The sequence below is a fragment of the Bombina bombina genome, chromosome 4 (genome assembly GCF_027579735.1).
Source record: "Bombina bombina isolate aBomBom1 chromosome 4, aBomBom1.pri, whole genome shotgun sequence".
In the NCBI taxonomy this organism is placed as follows: domain Eukaryota; kingdom Metazoa; phylum Chordata; class Amphibia; order Anura; family Bombinatoridae; genus Bombina; species Bombina bombina.
The window spans coordinates 828,845,858-828,864,804 of NC_069502.1; the positions used below are offsets into that span (position 1 = coordinate 828,845,858).

The following is an 18,947-nucleotide window of genomic DNA, read 5'->3' on the forward strand; positions in this document are numbered from 1 at the left end:
TGTAAATATGAAGACCCAAAAAATAACCAAGAGAAAGAAGGGGGCTAAAGCACTCACTATCAGTATTATGCTTGAGTAAGCTGATAAAATATAAACTTTTAATATATGCTATTAAAATCTATTAGTAACCAGTATGTAACTGTCCTTAAAAGGACAATTCCACTACATAAAACAGTGGCGCTATTTACTCTCAAGTTTCCTGGCCGATAACTGGATATGTCGACTTCAGGTGACGGTGGTGAAGAGCACACCGAGAGCTATAGCAAATAGACTTGTTTCAAACAGTATCAAGGTCCTTTTTCAATATTAGTTAGACAAACCGAGTGTCCAAATCCAGTGTTTTATATAGGGAAAGAACCACCATTAACGGCCGCCAATTGTGGCTTAGCATACACGCCCCCTCATAACGTCAGACTTGCATCTGCCATTGGTCATGCTAAGGGGGCGTGTGCCTATCAGGTCGATATTCCTTCAATGCAGGCATGAAGAATTCACTGATATTGTGTCTAACGCTGCGTTTATTTATGCCGACTGCAGTGCTAAAATAAAACAAAGCTATTTATATGTGAAATCCAGAGATAATTATAGATGGGCAAAATGTATATCTGGGGAGTATAGCCCTAAGATATTCCATCTTATGTGCAGGTCTAGCTGTAAAGCTTGCAATAACAGCTACATTTTAGCAACAATATGTATAGATTGAAACAACATAGCTCTAATTTATTTTCCTTATTATACCTCAATGCGGATTTGTCATATTTATAAATAAAGGTTTATATTCACAAAATGTTTATAATGGCCTGATGATTCAAATCAACACAGTCTTCCATAATTTTACAATTCCAAAGGCATATTTAGCCTGCCTATAAGATTAATAATGAGGTACTAATTCATATTGTATTTTGAACGCTAGTGACCTAGATGGGTATCATTTATAAAAACACTAGATTGAGATATAATCCCCAATTATTTAGTATTCATAAATATACTCAATAATTATTATTCCTATTCATGCCATACGGTATCATTGAATATAGTGGGAATATCCATTTAGTCTCCTTTTGTAACAGAATTGGTTCTACGTTTCCTGCTCTTTCTAGACCCCAACATTTAAAACTTTTTGTATTAGAGTTATGACATGTTAGGAAATGTCTAGCAAAGTAGTAAAGGCATTATATAGCTTTTAAACAAAAAAAAAATAAAGTAGATTGTCCCTTTAATATTTAGGGCATATTAAGGTTGATCAATTACATCAAAAATGTAATTTTATTAGATTTGTAAATTCAGATGTTACGTTAAATATTTAAAATATACTGCAAATTTGAAGGTATGAGTATGAGGCATACACACCCAAAACATATTTCATAACTTAAAAAGGAACATTCCAGCCAAAATTAGAATCCACATGGATGCATTTTGAATAGAAGCAATTTTGTAATATAGATGTATTAGCGAAAATGCTTCTAATAAACCCTATAGCTGTTTCAAACATGTATTTAAGTATGCACCGTGCACCAGCATTTTAAACCCAGCCTAAGGTGCTTTTACCATCTGGTAATGACTCAATTTGTTAATTGCTGACATGATACAAGTCCCGCAGGTGCTCTGAGCAGCTGTAGAATATAAAATGCTGGTGCACAAAGAAAATCCAGCTATGCTTCACATGCACGTGCAGAAAAAATAATAACACTAAAACAGTGAAAACTTTTACTATAAGTATTTTTGCTTATTCTTGTATAGCGCAAAAATGTTTCAATTCAGAGATTTAATTCATCTATGCGCATTTAAATTTTGACCGGAATGTCCCTTTAAATTTATATATAATAGTCTATAGATTAAATATTGTTCAACTACTGTCATTGTATTAAAAGGATATTTACAGTATATTACAAAGTACCAGATGCCAATTTATTCCTATATTTAATCTTTATTAATGGCCCAAATGTCTGAGTTCACAATAAAATAAAAGTTTCAAGAATACCATTTAATGAACTAGAAGAGGGATAGAGAGGGCACATGTGTGTATCATTTACATGAAGCAGAGCGTGAAGAAAGAAAAAGGGAAGATAGGGCATGCGTGTGTACCATTCACATGAAGCAGAGGGTGACAGAGGGCATGCGTGTGTACCATTCACATGAAGCAGAGGGTGAGAGAGGGCATGCGTGTGCACCATTCACATGAAGCAGAGGGTGAGAGAGGGCATGTGTGTGTACCATTCACATGACGCAGAGGGTGAGAGAGGGCATGCGTGTGTACCATTCACATGACGCAGAGGGTGAGAGAGGGCATGCGTGAGTACCATTCACATGAAGCAGAGGGTGAGAGAGGGCATGTGTGTGTACCACTCACATGAAGCAGAGAGTGAGAGCATCTGTGTGTATTATTTACATGAAGCAGAGGGTGAGAGAGAAGGAAGAGAGGGCATGTGTGTGTCATTTACATGAAGCAGAGGGTGAGAGAGAAGGGAAGAGAGGGCATGTGTGTGTGTACCATTTACATGAAGCAGAGGGTGAGAGAGAAGGAAGAGAGGGCATGTGTGTGTATCATTTTACATGAAGCAGAGGGTGAGAGAGAGAAGGAACAGAGGGCATGAGTGTGTGTATCATTTACATGAATCAGAGAGTAAGAGAGAAGGGAAGAGAGGGCGAGTGTGTACCAATTACATGAATCAGAGGGTGAGAGAAAAGGGAAGAGAGGGCATCACGTGTGTGTGTGTACCATTTACATGAAGCAGAGGGTGAGAGAGAAGGAAGAGAGGGCATGTGTGTGTACCATTTACATGAAGCAAAGGGTGAGAGAGAAGGAAGAGAGGGCATGCGTGTGTACCATTTACATGAAGCAGAGGGTGAGAGAGAAGGGAAGAGAGGGCATGTGTGTGTATCATTTACATGAAGCAGAGGGTGAGAGAAAAGGGAAGAGAGGGCATGTGTGTGTATCATTTACATGAAGCAGAGGGTGAGAGAGAAGAGAGGGCATGTGTGTGTACCATTTACATGAAGCAGAGGATGAGAGAGAAGGGAAGAGAGGGCATGTGTGTGTGTATAATTTACATGAAGCAGAGGGTGAGAGAGAAGGGAAGAGAGGGCATGTGTGTGTATCATTTACATGAAGCAGAGGGTGAGAGAGAAGGGAAGAGAGGGCATGTGTGTGTATCATTCACATGAAGCAGAGCATGAAGAAAGAAAAAGGGAAGATAGGGCATGCGTGTGTACCATTCACATGAAGCAGAGGGTGACAGAGGGCATGCGTGTGCACCATTCACATGAAGCAGAGGGTGAGAGAGGGCATGCGTGTGCACCATTCACATGAAGCAGAGGGTGAGAGAGGGCATGTGTGTGTACCACTCACATGAAGCAGAGGGTGAGAGAGGGCATGTGTGTGTACCACTCACATGAAGCAGAGGGTGAGAGAGGGCATGTGTGTACCACTCACATGAAGCAGAGGGTGAGAGAGAAGGGAAGAGAGGGCATGTGTGTGTGTGTATCATTTACATGAATCAGAGAGTAAGAGAGAAAGGAAGAGAGGGCGAGTGTGTACCAGTTACATGAATCAGAGGGTGAGAAAGAAGAGAAGAGAGGGAATCACGTGTGTACCAGTTACATGAATCAGAGGGTGAGAGAAAAGGGAAGAGAGGGCATCACGTGTGTGTGTGTACCATTTACAAGAAGCAGAGGGTGAGAGAGAAGGGAAGAGAGGGCATGTGTGTGTATCATTTACATGAAGCAGAGCGTGAAGAAAGAAAAAGGGAAGATAGGGCATGCGTGTGTACCATTCACATGAAGCAGAGGGTGACAGAGGGCATGCGTGTGTACCATTCACATGAAGCAGAGGGTGAGAGAGGGCATGCGTGTGCACCATTCACATGAAGCAGAGGGTGAGAGAGGGCATGTGTGTGTACCATTCACATGACGCAGAGGGTGAGAGAGGGCATGTGTGTGTACCACTCACATGAAGCAGAGGGTGAGAGAGGGCATGTGTGTGTACCACTCACATGAAGCAGAGGGTGAGAGAGAAGGGAAGAGAGGGCATGTGTGTGTGTGTATCATTTACATGAATCAGAGAGTAAGAGAGAAAGGAAGAGAGGGCGAGTGTGTACCAGTTACATGAATCAGAGGGTGAGAAAGAAGAGAAGAGGGGGAATCACGTGTGTACCAGTTACATGAATCAGAGGGTGAGAGAAAAGGGAAGAGAGGGCATCACGTGTGTGTGTGTACCATTTACATGAAGCAGAGGGTGAGAGAGAAGGGAAGAGAGGGCATGTGTGTGTATCATTTACATGAAGCAGAGGGTGAGAGAGAAGGGAAGAGGGGGCATGTGTGTGTATCATTTACATGAAGCAGAGGGTGAGAGAGAAGAGAGGGCATGTGTGTGTACCATTTACATGAAGCAGAGGGTGAGAGAGAAGGGAAGAGAGGGCATGTGTGTGTATCATTTACATGAAGCAGAGGGTGAGAGAGAAGGGAAGAGAGGGCATGTGTGTGTACCATTTACATGAAGCAGAGAGTGAGAGAGAAGGGAAGAGAGGGCATGTGTGTGTATCATTTACATCAAGCAGAGGGTGAGAGAGAAGGGAAGAGAGGGCATGTGTGTGTATCATTTACATGAAGCAGAGGGTGAGAGAGAAGGGAAGAGAGGGCGTGTGTGTGTGTGTATCATTTACATGAAGCAGAGGGTGAGAGAGAAGGGAAGAGAGGGCATGTGTGTGTATCATTTACATGAAGCAGAGGGTGAGAGAGAAGGGAAGAGAGGGCATGTGTGTGTACCACTCACATGAAGCAGAGGGTGAGAGAGGGCAGGTGTGTGTACTATTCACATGAAGCAGAGGGTGAGAGAGGGCATGCGTGTGTACCATTCACATGACGTAGAGGGTGAGAGAGGGTATGTGTGTGTGCCACTCACATGAAGCAGAGGGTGAGAGAGGGCATGTGTGTGTGCCACTCACATGAAGCAGAGGGTGAGAGAGGGCATGTGTGTGTGCCACTCACATGAAGCAGAGGGTGAGAGAGGGCATGTGTGTGTACCACTCACATGAAGCAGAGGGTGAGAGAGGGCATGTGTGTGTACCACTCACATGAAGCAGAGGGTGAGAGAGGGCATGTGTGTGTACCACTCACATGAAGCAGAGGGTGATAGAGGGCTGGCGTGTGTACCACTCACATGAAGCAGAGGGTGAGAGAGGGCATGCGTGTGTACCGTTCACATGACGCAGAGGGTGAGAGAGGGCATGTGTGTGTACCAATCACATGAAGCAGAGGGTGAGAGAGGGCATGCGTGTGTACTATTCACATGAAGCAGAGGGTGAGAGAGGGCATGTGTGTGTGCCATTTACATAAATCAGAGGGTGAGAGAGAAGGGAAGAGAGGGCATGTGTGTGTGTGTATCATTTACATGAATCAGAGAGTGAGAGAGAAGGGAAGAGAAGGCATCACGTGTGTACCAGTTACATGAATCAGAGGGTGAGAGAGAAGGGAAGAGAAGGCATCACGTGTGTACCAGTTACATGAATCAGAGGGTGAGAGAGAAGGGAAGAGAGGGCATCACGTGTGTGTGTGTACCATTTACATGAAGCAGAGGGTGAGAGAGAAGGGAAGAGAGGGAATGTGTGTGTATCATTTACATGAATCAGAGGGTGAGAGAGAAGGGAAGAGAGGGCATGTGTGTGTATCATTTACATGAAGCAGAGGGTGAGAGAGAAGGGAAGAGAGGGCATGTGTGTGTATCATTTGCATGAAGAAGAGGGTGAGAGAGAAGGAAGAGAGGGCATGTGTGTGTATCATTTACATGAAGTAGAGGGTGAGAGAGAAGGAAGAGAGGGCATGTGTGTGTATCATTTGCATGAAGAAGAGGGTGAGAGAGAAGGAAGAGAGGGCATGTGTGTGTATCATTTACATGAAGTAGAGGGTGAGAGAGAAGGAAGAGAGGGCATGTGTGTACTATTTACATGAAGCAGAGGGTGAGAGAGAAGGGAAGAGAGAGCATGTTTGTGTATCATTTACATGAAGCAGAGGGTGAGAGAGAAGGGAAGAGAGGGCCTGTGTTTGTATCATTTACATGAATCAGAGGGTGAGAGAGAGAAGGGAAGAGAGGGCATGTGTATGTATCATTTACATGAAGCAGAGGGTGAGAGAGAAGGGAAGAGAGGGCGGAGGGTGAGAGAGAAGGAAGAGAGGGCATGTGTGTGTATCATTTACATAAAGCAGAGGGTGAGAGAGAAGGAAGAGAGGGCATGTGTGTGTATCATTTACATAAAGCAGAGGGTGAGAGAGAAGAGAGGGCATGTGTGTGTATCATTTACATGAAGCAGAGGATGAGAGAGAAGGGAAGAGAGGGCATGTGTGTGTATCATTTACATAAAGCAGAGGGTGAGAGAGAAGGAAGAGAGAGCATGTGTGTGTATCATTTACATGAAGCAGAGGGTGAGAGAGAAGGGAAGAGAGGGCATGTGTGTGTACCATTTACATGAAGCAGAGGGTGAGAGAGAAGGGAAGAGAGGGCATGTGTGTGTACCATTTACATGAAGCAGAGGGTGAGAGAGAAGGGAAGAGAGGGCATGTGTGTGTACTATTTACATGAAGCAGAGGGTGAGAGAGAAGGAAGAGAGGGCATGTGTGTGTATCATTTACATGAAGCAGAGGGTGAGAGAGAAGGGAATAGAGAGCATGTGTGTGTATCATTTACATGAATCAGAGGGTGAGAGAGAAGGGAAGAGAGGGCGTGTGTGTGTATCATTTACATGAAGCAGAGGGTGAGAGAGAAGGGAAGAGAGGGCGTGTGTGTGTGTATCATTTACATGAATCAGAGGGTGAGAGAGAAGGGAAGAGAGGGCCTGTGTTTGTATCATTTACATGAAGCAGAGGGTGAGAGAGAAGGGAAGAGAGGGCATGTGTGTGTGTCATTTACATGAAGTAGAGGGTGAGAGGGAATGTGTGTAGCATTTACATGAAGCAGAGGGTGAGAGAGAAGGGAAGAGAGGGCATGTGTGTGTATCATTTACATGAAGCAGAGGGTGAGAGAGAAGGGAAGAGAGGGCATGTGTGTGTATCATTTACATGAAGCAGAGGGTGAGAGAGAAGGGAAGAGAGGGCGGAGGGTGAGAGAGAAGGAAGAGAGGGCATGTGTGTGTATCATTTACATAAAGCAGAGGGTGAGAGAGAAGGAAGAGAGGGCATGTGTGTGTATCATTTACATAAAGCAGAGGGTGAGAGAGAAGGAAGAGAGGGCATGTGTGTGTATCATTTACATAAAGCAGAGGGTGAGAGAGAAGAGAGGGCATGTGTGTGTATCATTTACATGAAGCAGAGGATGAGAGAGAAGGGAAGAGAGGGCATGTGTGTGTATCATTTACATAAAGCAGAGGGTGAGAGAGAAGGAAGAGAGAGCATGTGTGTGTATCATTTACATGAAGCATAGGGTGAGAGAGAAGGGAAGAGAGGGCATGTGTGTGTATCATTTACATGAAGCAGAGGGTGAGAGAGAAGGGAAGAGAGGACATGTGTGTGTACCATTTACATGAATCAGAGGGTGAGAGTGAAGAGAATAGAGGGCATGTGTGTGTACCATTTACATGAAGCAGAGGGTGAGAGTAAAGCGAATAGAGGGCATGTGTGTGTGTGTACTATTCACATGAAGCAGAGGGTGAGAGAGAAGAAAAGACAAGGTAGGAGTGTGAACCAAATAGATTTTATTATTACAATCTGTCTGTACTGAGGCTCATCATTAACATAGGGGGAAAACATTTTATAATCTGAGTTTTCTAACTGTGAAGCTTATACCATAGATCACTCACCTGCAGAGACATCTGATGTCTGAATAATCTGTACAAGTTCAGCAGCTCCTGTGTCTAGATTTTCATCACTGTGTCCTGTTAGTTCTAATAAATAAAATGAGGTTTTTTTTTAATAAATGGATTTAAGTGCAGTTATCTCACACAACCTGATTATACAGTAATATTACACAACACATCAATATTAGAAAACATTACTAGTAGCTTCTGCCATAGATCTGTTACCTGCAGAGACGTCTGACGGGGTCTCCACTGGCTGAATATTCTGCACAAGGTCTCTATGTGCTCCTGTGTCTAGATTTTCATCTCTGTGACCTGTTAGTTCTAATAAAGAATAAAATCAGTTTGTTTTGTTAAATGGATATGAAACAATTTATATATATTTAAATGTATTCAATTAAGAACAAAACAAAGCATCTGTTTTGCACTTAAACATTTACATATATAAATGAATATACAAATTGATTTAGCAGTAATTCCTCTTAACCCTTTAACTGTGTTTTTATTATTTTTGTTGGGTATAACATTAGTTTATAATCAGACGGATCGTTAGATCACATGTGATAGATTCACTGTAGATTTGCTCTGTGTCACTCACGTCAGCAGTGTTTGTGCATTTCCTGAGTGAGATATTTATTACTACACAGCGTTACCTGAGCTCTCATTTCCTGGGATCTCCATAGTCCTTAGTGCTTGGTGAGTCTCCATCATGACGTCCTTGTAAAGCTCCTTGTGTCCCTCTATATACTCCCACTCCTCCATAGAGAAATACACAGCAACATCATCACACTTTATAGGCACCTGAAACACACACAACTCATTCAGCACTGACACAGGGACTGGTTCTGCCAGACACTTTTACTGACAGAGTAAGGATAATGTTACTGAGACCATACAGAGACACTGACAGAAGGCAGGAAATACACACAGGGTCAGATGGGTCAGTAAAGGGAGTCACTGTGTATATTGTCACATTCCCCAGCATTACTCACCTCTCCGCTCAGCTGTTGTATGCTGCTGTGGGAGAGCCTCTTCTTCACAATGGTGTATTCCTATAATATGTATGAGAAAGATCATCAGACTCCATTTGCCGGGACTAACAAGCTCTTGTTTACTTCTCTCGATCATCACAAAACATAAATAAAATATAGTGGATAATTCTGTGTGGCCTATATGGATAAAAGCGGCTAAAGACTGAGGACATGAGCCCAAGAACATCAACATTGCTGGAACATTTGAGAGGGTGTGATGGGGGGGGGGGGCAGAATGTTGAGCCCTTGGTTGATAGAAGGTTCCATTGGTGCTGGGGTCCCTTGGGTTTTAAGCATTTTTGTAGTTAGGGTCATGCAGAGGGGCCTTTATGGTCTGGGGTGAGTTTTTGCAACAGAGGTCATGTAGTAGGGCTTTGTATGAGTGGGCTTTTTCTTTATGGTGGGAGGGGTCTTGGATGCTAGGATTAGTATATATTTTTTTTTTTTGCTGGAAGAGGATTTGTATAGGAGGGTTGTGCAGATGAGTGAGCTTAAATGGACAGTCTACTTGATTTTTTTTCACTATTTAAAAAGATAGATAGATAATGCCTTTACTACCAATTCCCCATCTTTGCATAACTAACAATGTAATATACTTTATAACCACTAAAACTCTGAATCTCTGCCTGTGTCTAAGCCCCTGCAGGTCACCTCTTATCTCAGTGCTTTTTATTAGCTTTTAGTGCTACTCCATGCGTGCCATATAGATAACATTGTGCTCACTCCTATGGAGTTATGCAGGAACCAGCACTAGTTGTGAAACCGCAAGTTTGTAAAAAGCACTGAGATAAGTGGCAGTCTGCAGAGGCTTAGATACAGGTAATAATAAAGAAAAAAGGATATTTGTATAACAGTGATGATTATGCAAAACTGGTGAATATTTTTAAACAATAGCAATTTTCAAGTAGAACGTACCTTTAAGTTAGTGTTATGGTCTGGCTGAACTAAAGTTAAGGTTAGTGTCACGTATTTCTATTGATAAGCTAACTCAAAAACGTAATACAGCTGGTCTTGCCTTACCCAATATTAATTTCTACAATCTGGCAGCCTTAGTCAAAATTGCAATTGACTGGCTAGCAGAATCTAATTGGTTTTCCTCAAATGATATTGAAAGTCATATTATCTATCCCTTCTCTTTAAAAACTATCTTACATAATCCACTGAGTAAAATTCCTGGTAATGTTGCCAGCCTAATTACCATTAATAATATAGTGATAGCCTGGCGCAAATTCTGCGCCTTGATTGGGATAAACCATACCTTTTCTGAATATTTACCCATAATAGGCAATGCAGAATTTGCCCCTGGAAATACCAAGAAAATATTTAAGACATGGGAAGAGAAGGGCCTGAAATATTTACACCAATTTTCACTGGATACGGGTCAGATAGTAAGATTTGATACTCTTATAAAGCAATTTGATCTCCCGAGAAACAGTCTGTTTGCCTATTTGCAAATACGTCATTTTATTAATAGTAAGGATTGGGTACCTGATAGTAGTGGTTCATGGTCAGATATTCGAACATGTATTCAAAAATCTGTTGGGGGAACTACATCTATATCTTTGATATATAACATTATGCTGGCTAAACAGAGCCAAATTTTTTTTAGATAAAATATGTAATACATGGACACCTTATTTCCCGGGTATGAACCATGAGAGGATTAAGACAAGTTTCTCTGTATTAGGTAAATGCAGGGTTTCAATCAATTGGAAAGAATCTCACATGAAATTACTGAACAATTATTATTTTACCCCGCTAGATTGAAAAGAATGTTTTTAGCACAATCATTTCTATGCCCACACTGTTCATATTTAAATGCAGACATTCTACATATGTTTGGTCTTTGCCCAAAGATCTTCCAATTTTGGAACAAGGTCACCTACTGGTTTAATAAAAACTATGGGGTTGATGTCTCTATTGGGCTTGAAGAGATTATATTTCTTGAAGCCCAAATAGATAATCAAAATCCTTATAGAAATATACTGAATACAGTAATCACGTTGTCCAGACATCTAATATTGAAAGCCTGGAAGAGTAGAACAGCTCCTAGTTTCTCACTTTTTATTAGAGAAATACAGAATCAAATCATTTTTGAATCATTCCACACACAATTGTTAGGGGAACAAAAAATATTTTTTTTTTTAGTAGGATGGCTCCCTATAATTAAAACTTACCCTCACCAAATTCAAAAACGTATATCGAATTCTTTTTTGAGTTCTAATAGTTTTGCCGAATTGGTGTTATTAGATGAATTCCCTGCATCATGGATCTCTCTATATAGAGAAATATACTAATAGTTATAAAATCAGTAAGCTAACTCATGTTCTGGAGTAGCGTGACATAATCTGGGGTCAATGTTAGGGGAGACAGGGGGGTAGGGATTCTATTTTATTTTTATGTTTTGTGTTTTTTGCTTACCCCCCCCCCTTTTTTTTTTTTTTTTTTTTTTTTGTTAAACCAAACGCATGTTAATTTTTTTCTTAACTTTGTATCCTACGTTTGGATTGTATTAATAAATATATAATGACTTACATTGTATCTGACTTAGGGCCCAAGTAGGATAGGTTGATACACACTACTTTTCTATGTATTGCTATAGATATATTATGTTTTCTTTGGTTTTGATTTATTTTTAAGGCATGCCGCAAGTTCCAAAGAAAATGGTAATATGAGGATTAATTTTAGTTGACGAAAAAGCAATGTAATCTATGACAATAGTTTTCTAGGAGAGCTAATCAAGGTTGGCTTTGTATTTTTTTTTATGTGGAGCTGCGTCTTCAAGAATGTGATATTGTGAATTGGAGCTGTAACTCCTTAATTTAGGTTTATATTGATGTTTAGTTAGGAAAAGCTTAAAATTGTAACACAGAATAAGGTAACGCACTGTTTAGCTATGTCCAAAAATTAAGATAAGAGAAGGTTGCTTGAAGGGAAGCTAAAGTTGAATCTCAGCACATAGAAAAAGTGACACAAGTTAAGATAATGGCTATGCAGTAGAGTAGATTATTGTATCTCTATTTCCTTTTTGATGTGGAGCTGTGTCTCCATGGAAGTTACAATATGACTAGGAGCTGCGCCTCCACAATTTATCATTTTCTTTTTTTGTTGGTTTGATTTGTGTTGCCTTTTTATGTAATGCTGAAAAACTGATAAATAAAAAAAAAAAATGAAGTTAAGGTTAGTGAGATGGTCTGGGTGAACTGAAGTTGGGGTTAGTCAGATGGTCTCTGTGAGGTTAAGTAAGATGGTCGGGTGAGCTGAAGTTAGGGTTAGGAGACGGTCGGTCTGGGTGAGATGAAGTTGGGGTTAGTGAGATGGTCTGGGTGAGATGAAGTTAGGGTTAGGAGATGGTTGGTCTCGATGAGATGAAGTTAGGGTTAGGAGATGGTTGGTCTTGATGAGATGAAGTTGGGGTTAGTGAGAAGGTCTGGGTGAGATAAAGTTAGGGTTAGTGAGAAGGTCTGGGTGAGATAAAGTTAGGGTTAGTGAGAAGGTCTGGGTGAGATAAAGTTAGGGTTAGTGAGACGGTCTGGGTGAGATAAAGTTAGGGTTAGTGAGACGGTCTGGGTGAGATAAAGTTAGGGTTAGTGAGACGGTCTGGGTGAGATAAAGTTAGGGTTAGTGAGACGGTCTGGGTGAGATAAAGTTAGGGTTAGTGAGACGGTCTGGGTGAGATAAAGTTAGGGTTAGTGAGACGGTCTGGGTGAGATAAAGTTAGGGTTAGTGAGAAGGTCTGGGTGAGATAAAGTTAGGGTTAGTGAGACGGTCTGGGTGAGATAAAGTTAGGGTTAGTGAGACGGTCTGGGTGAGATAAAGTTAGGGTTAGTGAGACGGTCTGGGTGAGATAAAGTTAGGGTTAGTGAGACGGTCTGGGTGAGATAAAGTTAGGGTTAGTGAGACGGTCTGGGTGAGATAAAGTTAGGGTTAGTGAGACGGTCTGGGTGAGATAAAGTTAGGGTTAGTGAGACGGTCTGGGTGAGATAAAGTTAGGGTTAGTGAGACGGTCTGGGTGAGATAAAGTTAGGGTTAGGAGATGGTCGATCAGTGAGGTTAAGTGAGATGGTCTGGGTGAGCTGAAGCTAGAGTTAGTAAGATAGGTCCGGTGTATCAGAAGCAGCACAGTAAATAGTACCAGTGTCACATGACATTACCCAGCAGCTCTTACCTCTCCGGTCAGCAGGCAGATGATGCCCAGGGCCTGACTCAGGAACTGCTCTGCCATCAGCTTCCTGCATGTGTTCATCTTGTTCTTTGTCAGTGACTGAGTCAGATGCTATAAATGTGACACCTGCGAGAAGAAAGAAAGACGGCAGTGTGAGAGATCAGAAATAATCCGAAATCTTCCTGTATTTATATTATGGTAAAGAGATGATTATGTGATATTAAACATGTTTATTTCACTTATGAGCAATCTAATAGTACACATGTGACTAGCTGCATATGCCGCAGATAACATAAAGTGATAAAATTTAACAATCTTTATATAGCATGTTTGACATTATGGGACGACACATTTATTTAATATTAAAGGGACATGAAACACAAATGTTTAATTTCATGATTCAAATAGAGAATCTAATTTTAAACAACATTCCAATTTACTTTTATTATCTAATTTGCTTTATTCTTTAGATATCCTTTGTTAAAGAAATTGCAATGCACATGTGTGAGCGAATCACACGAGGCATCTATGTGCAGCCACCAATCAGCAGCTAGTGAGCCTATTTAGATATGCTTTTCAACAAATTATATCAAGAAAATGAAGCAAATTAGCTAATAGACGTAAATTGGAAAGTTGTTTATAATTGCTTGCTCTTTCTAAATAATGAAAGAAAAAAGTTGGGTTTCATGTCCCTTTAAAGGGCCAGTAAATTTGCATGATAACAAGACAATGCAATAGCACTTAGTCTGAATTTCAAATGAGTGGTAGATTTTTTTTCTGACAAATGTCAAAGCTATATCTATTTCCACTCCCCCCATACCATGTGAGAGCCATCAGCCAATCACAAAAGCATATACATATATTTTGTGACTTCTTGCACATGCTCAGAAGGAGATGGTGACTCAGAAAGTGTAAATATAAAAAGACGGTGCACATTTTGTTAATCAAAGTAAATTGCTAAGGTGTTTAAAAACTAATGCTCTATCTGAATCATGAATGTTTAATTTTGACTTTAGTGTCCCTTTAAGTTCATTAGAAGCAAAATAAGGTGACTGTACACAGGAATATGCAATGTTATCTGATAAATCAGGAAGCAGAATTAAAACACTAAGTGCCACAGCTCCCTGGTTACCAGGCATCCTGTAATTTATGGGATTATCCCAAACTGCTAGCTCTGTCCTGCTGCACCTTAGTTCTTCATCTGCTGTTTATGCTCACACCGGAATCTGCCCCAAATCATATAACCCACATATTACCTTGATCATAGGATAAAATTACAAATTATGTGAGAATCCTAAACTGAGGACACAACAAATACTGTGCACCAAGTAAGTATTTGCCCTACTACATGTGCTGTAAGACTGGTCCATAATATACCTACTACCCTCTGAACAGCTGTGCTTGTGCTTCATTTTATTATATTTTTTTCCATTACTCTGGGATGTGGTTTCCTCTTCATATTAAGTTAAATGGCTTCATGTCACCCTTTACTTTTCACCTCTTAAATTCATTAAGATAGTCATAAATGGTGAATTATAGCAACAGTAATAATGATAATAATATCTAATAGCAAAAAGAAACATTTTTTTACAAACTTTTTCCCAGTTATGTCACATCCTGTTTTGGGCAACCATGCAGACTGACTTCCCGTGACCCCATCACATATACAAGTAATAAATATACAATTATTATAAACAGGTCAGACTTGTACCCATCACCCTAACACACAGACTGTACTTCATCAAGTCCTCACACCCTCAAATACAGCTTGCTCATTGTATCAGCCCCCTCACACTGTAGTCCCTATACAGACTCTCAGCCCCTCTCTGTCTCACACCCCAGTCCCTGTACAGAATCTAAGCCCCATCACAGCCTAGCTCCTGTACAGAATATCAGCCCCCTCCTTTCTCACACATCAGTCCCTGTACAGATTTAGACCCCTCTCTCACACCCCAGTCCTGTACTGGTTCTCAGCCCCCCTCTGTCTCACACCTAAGCCCCTGTACAAGCTCTCAGAACCCCACTGTTTCACCGCCTAGCTCCTGTACTGGCCTGTACAGTCCCTGTATCCTCCCCCTCTGATTCACTCCACAGTCCCTTTGAAGTCTCTCTGCCCCCTCTGTCTCACACCTCAGCCCTGTACAGGTTCTTAGCCTCTCGCTCTCTCTCACACCTCAATCCCAGTATAGGTTCTCAGCCCCCTCTGTTTTATATTCCAGCCCCTATACAGACTCTCAACCCCTCTGTATCACACCCCAGTCCCTGTGTAGACTCTCAGCCCCCTCTGACTCACACCCCAGCCCCTATACAGACTCTCAACCCATCTGTCTCACACCCCATCCCTTGTACATGCTTTCAGCCCCCCTCTGTCTCACACCTCAGCCCCTGTACAAACTCTCAACTCTTCTCTCTGTATCTCTCCCACACTGCACTCCTATAATGGTTCAAAGCCCCCCTCTGCCTCACACCTAGCCCCTGTACAAGTTCTCAGCTCTCCTCTGTCTCACACCCCAGCCCCTGTACATACCCACAGATCCCCTCACACCCCAGCCCTGTACAGACTCTTAGCTCCCCTCTGTCTAACACCCCAGGCCCTGTACGGATTCTCAGACCCTCTCTCTCACACACCCCAGTCCTGTACTGGTTCTAAATCCTCCTCTGCCTCACACCTAAGCCCTTGTAAATAATCCCTGTGCAGACTCTCAGTCCCCTCTGTTTTACACCTCATACCCTGTACAAGACTCTCAGTCCCTCTCTCTCACAGCCCAGTCTTGTACTGGTTCTCAGCCCCCTCTGTTTCACACCTCATACCCTGTAAAAGTTCTAAACCCCCTCTGTTTCACACCCCAGTCCCTGTGCAGACTCTCAGCCACCTCTGTCTCATACTCCAGCTCCTCTATAGATTCTCAGCCTCTTTTGTCTCACACCCCAGCCCCTGTACAGAATATCAGCCCTCCCCTCTGTATCACACTCCAGCACCTGTACAGACCATCACCCCCCCTTACACCCCATCACCCCCCCTTACACCCCAGCCCTGTACAGACCCTCAGCACCCCGAACAGCTCAGCCCCTTCATAAATTTTCAGCCCCCCTATCTCACCCCCAAGTCCCTGTACAGACTCTTAGCCTCCCTCCATCTCACATCCCAGCTCCTGTAGAGACCCTAAGCCACCCTCACAACTCAGCCCCTGTATAGATTCTCAGCTCCTCCTCGGTCTCACACCCAAGCCCCTGTAGAGACTCTCAGCCTCCCTCCATCTCACACCTCAGCTCCTGTAGGGACCATCAGCCCCAATCACACCCCAGCCCCTGTAGAGACTCACAGACCTCTCTCTCACACACACACCAGTCTTGGTATTGGTTCTCAGTCAACCTCTGCCTCACACCTAAGCACCTATAAAATATATTAGCCCCCTCTGTCTCACACTCCAGCCACTGTACAGATGCTCAGCCCTCCTCACATCCCAGTCCCTTTATAGACTCTCAGTCCCCTGTCTCACACACCCCTGCACCGACTCTCAGTCCCTCTCACACCTCAGCTCCTGTAGAGACTCAGATACCTCTCTCACATACACACCAGTCCCTGTATTGGTTCTCAGTCCCCCTCTGCCTCCCACCTAAGCACCTGTACAGTCTCTCACCCCACCCTGTCTCACCCCCCCCTCTGTTTCACACACTCTCCTCTGCCTCACACAATCCCCTCTGTCTCACACATACACACACACCCCTGTCTCACCACCCCCCCCCAGCCGCTATACAGACTTTCAGCCCTCCCCTCTGTATCACATTCCAGCCCATGTTCAGCCCTCCTCACACCCCAGCCCCTATACAGATTATCAGCCCCCCTCTCTCTCACAACCCCCCCATTCTATACTGGTTCACAGTTCTCCTCTGCCCCACACCTAAGCCCCTGTACAGACTATTAGCCCCCTCTGGGTCAAACATCAGTCCCTCTCTGTCTTACACTCCAGCCCCTGTACAGCACCGCTGTCACCCTGCCTCAGCCTGTACAAGTACTCAGCTCCCCTCTGTCTGGCACATAAACCCCTCCTCCTCCACTTAACCCCTCTCTCTCCGCACCCACAGTTCACCCTCTTAACCCCACTCTCTGCACCCACAGCCCCCCTCCTCACCTATAGGAGGTTAATATTAGTTGTCACGCTTCCTTAAATCACATATAAATCACTCCCGAGTTGCTGTACTAACCATTGCGTATATCCTTAAATCACATATATTACCTGGTAGTAGCTAGATCCAGTCCGGTAAAAGGAGGACAGATGAGGTCACTGCAGTCACGTGGCTTCTGGGAGTTCACGGTCCTTTTGCTGCAAGGGATCTAGCTGCTACTCGAGGATAAAGTATTGGAACTTCTGGAAGGAGGCTGTGTGTGTGAGGCAGAGGGATCCTCTTTATAATAATATTTGTCTGTAAATAATGCACTGGTGAGGTATTTGTATGTGAGGCAATGGGAATATCTATATAATATTATATACCTGTAGATAAGGTACTAGGATTATTGAACAAAAGTATCAACGTTGGGACCCCGCCTCTTTTACTGGACGTGAAGCTGCTGCATACAGCTTCCGCTGCACTGCATGCTGGGAGTATGTTCGTGGTTTCCTGCTTCCGTTTAATTCCTGCTGAAGATCACGCTGGTAGGAACGCTGTCAATTGTCTCCTTTGACTTACTTATAGTAATTTCCCTTCTTTGTTTCCTGGGATGTGCTGACTCTCAGCTGCCTAATAACCAAGTCAGTAATTTAGCTATAGACTGATGGGTGTCATATGTGTGCAATGTTGTTTTATTATAACTGTATTAGTGTGTGACTGTGTTTATACTGTGTGTGTGATAAATGTGTAGCTTTCTACATGATATGTAGCTCCATATAAGGTCTATAAACTATGTCTTTTGTTCTTTATATTAGATTGCAGGGAAGTGCAATGCATATTAGGTAGAGGGAATATTGTATATGTATATTAGGTACTGGGGAAGGGAGTTTGTGTGCGCTTGTGCAGAGGGAACCTCTCTATAGTATATAAGGTACATGGAGGGGCAGTTTGTGATGCATAGTCAAAGGGCTATTATGATGTAAAATTACATAGCGAGTCTAATGCTATTTCACCCCCACACATGGGTGGAACATCTCTACTAAGGTTTTGTAGAAGTTGGCTCTGTTTGAGTGAGAGGGAACCTGTGATAATATGTACTGTATATCTATAAGGTACTGGGAAGGGTGTGTGTGAGAGGCAGAGGGAACATCTCTATAATATATATCTGTATAGAAGATACAGTGAGGGGTCTGTATATGGTAGGTAAAGGGAACTATATATATATATATATATATATATACACACACACACAGTAAGCTCATCAAGTTTATTTATTTTAAATGTTTAGTTTTATGTAATGAAATAACTTTGCAATATATTTTCATTCTTTATTTTGACCTTTTTTTGTGTCATCTGGTTCAGAAAATTAAGCAATTTTTAATTCTAAGAACTTAGATGCACCCTGCTGACTTCTCAAGGCTAACTCAGCTACATATATGTCTCTAAGTGGCTTTATCATATAACAACTGCACTTTATACTAACATTATGACTGTAGCTAGCCTTGTTGTCTCTAAATAAAGAAAATGGTGGGTGGAGTTTGGCTATTGAAAAATAACTGTTGTAAAAAAAGGATGTTAATGTTAGACTTGGCTGATATGTTATTCTATAGCAACACAACAGGAATGTCCTGTAATTACAAGGTGTTTACTGTCCCTTTAAAGGGACATTATACTCTCAAAAATATGGGCTAATTAAATAAAGCATTAAAAGAAAATAAAAGTTTTTTTTTTGTTTTTTTTTTGTAAATAACTTTTTATTGAAGTTGAAATAAAGATTTACAAGCAAAATTCACAATTGAAGTCATATTACATCAGAGAAAGTATCACATTGTCTATAAGCACATATTGGGAACAAAA

The 18,947-nt window shown here is 42.1% G+C and overlaps 1 pseudogene; it reads right to left on the reverse strand.

Annotated features, from left to right (window-relative positions):
- The window catches only part of LOC128657155 (zinc finger protein 260-like), a 54,360-nt pseudogene extending 37,204 nt beyond the window's left edge, over nt 1–17,156 (reverse strand).
- Nucleotides 17,157–18,947: the final 1,791 nt, after the last annotated feature.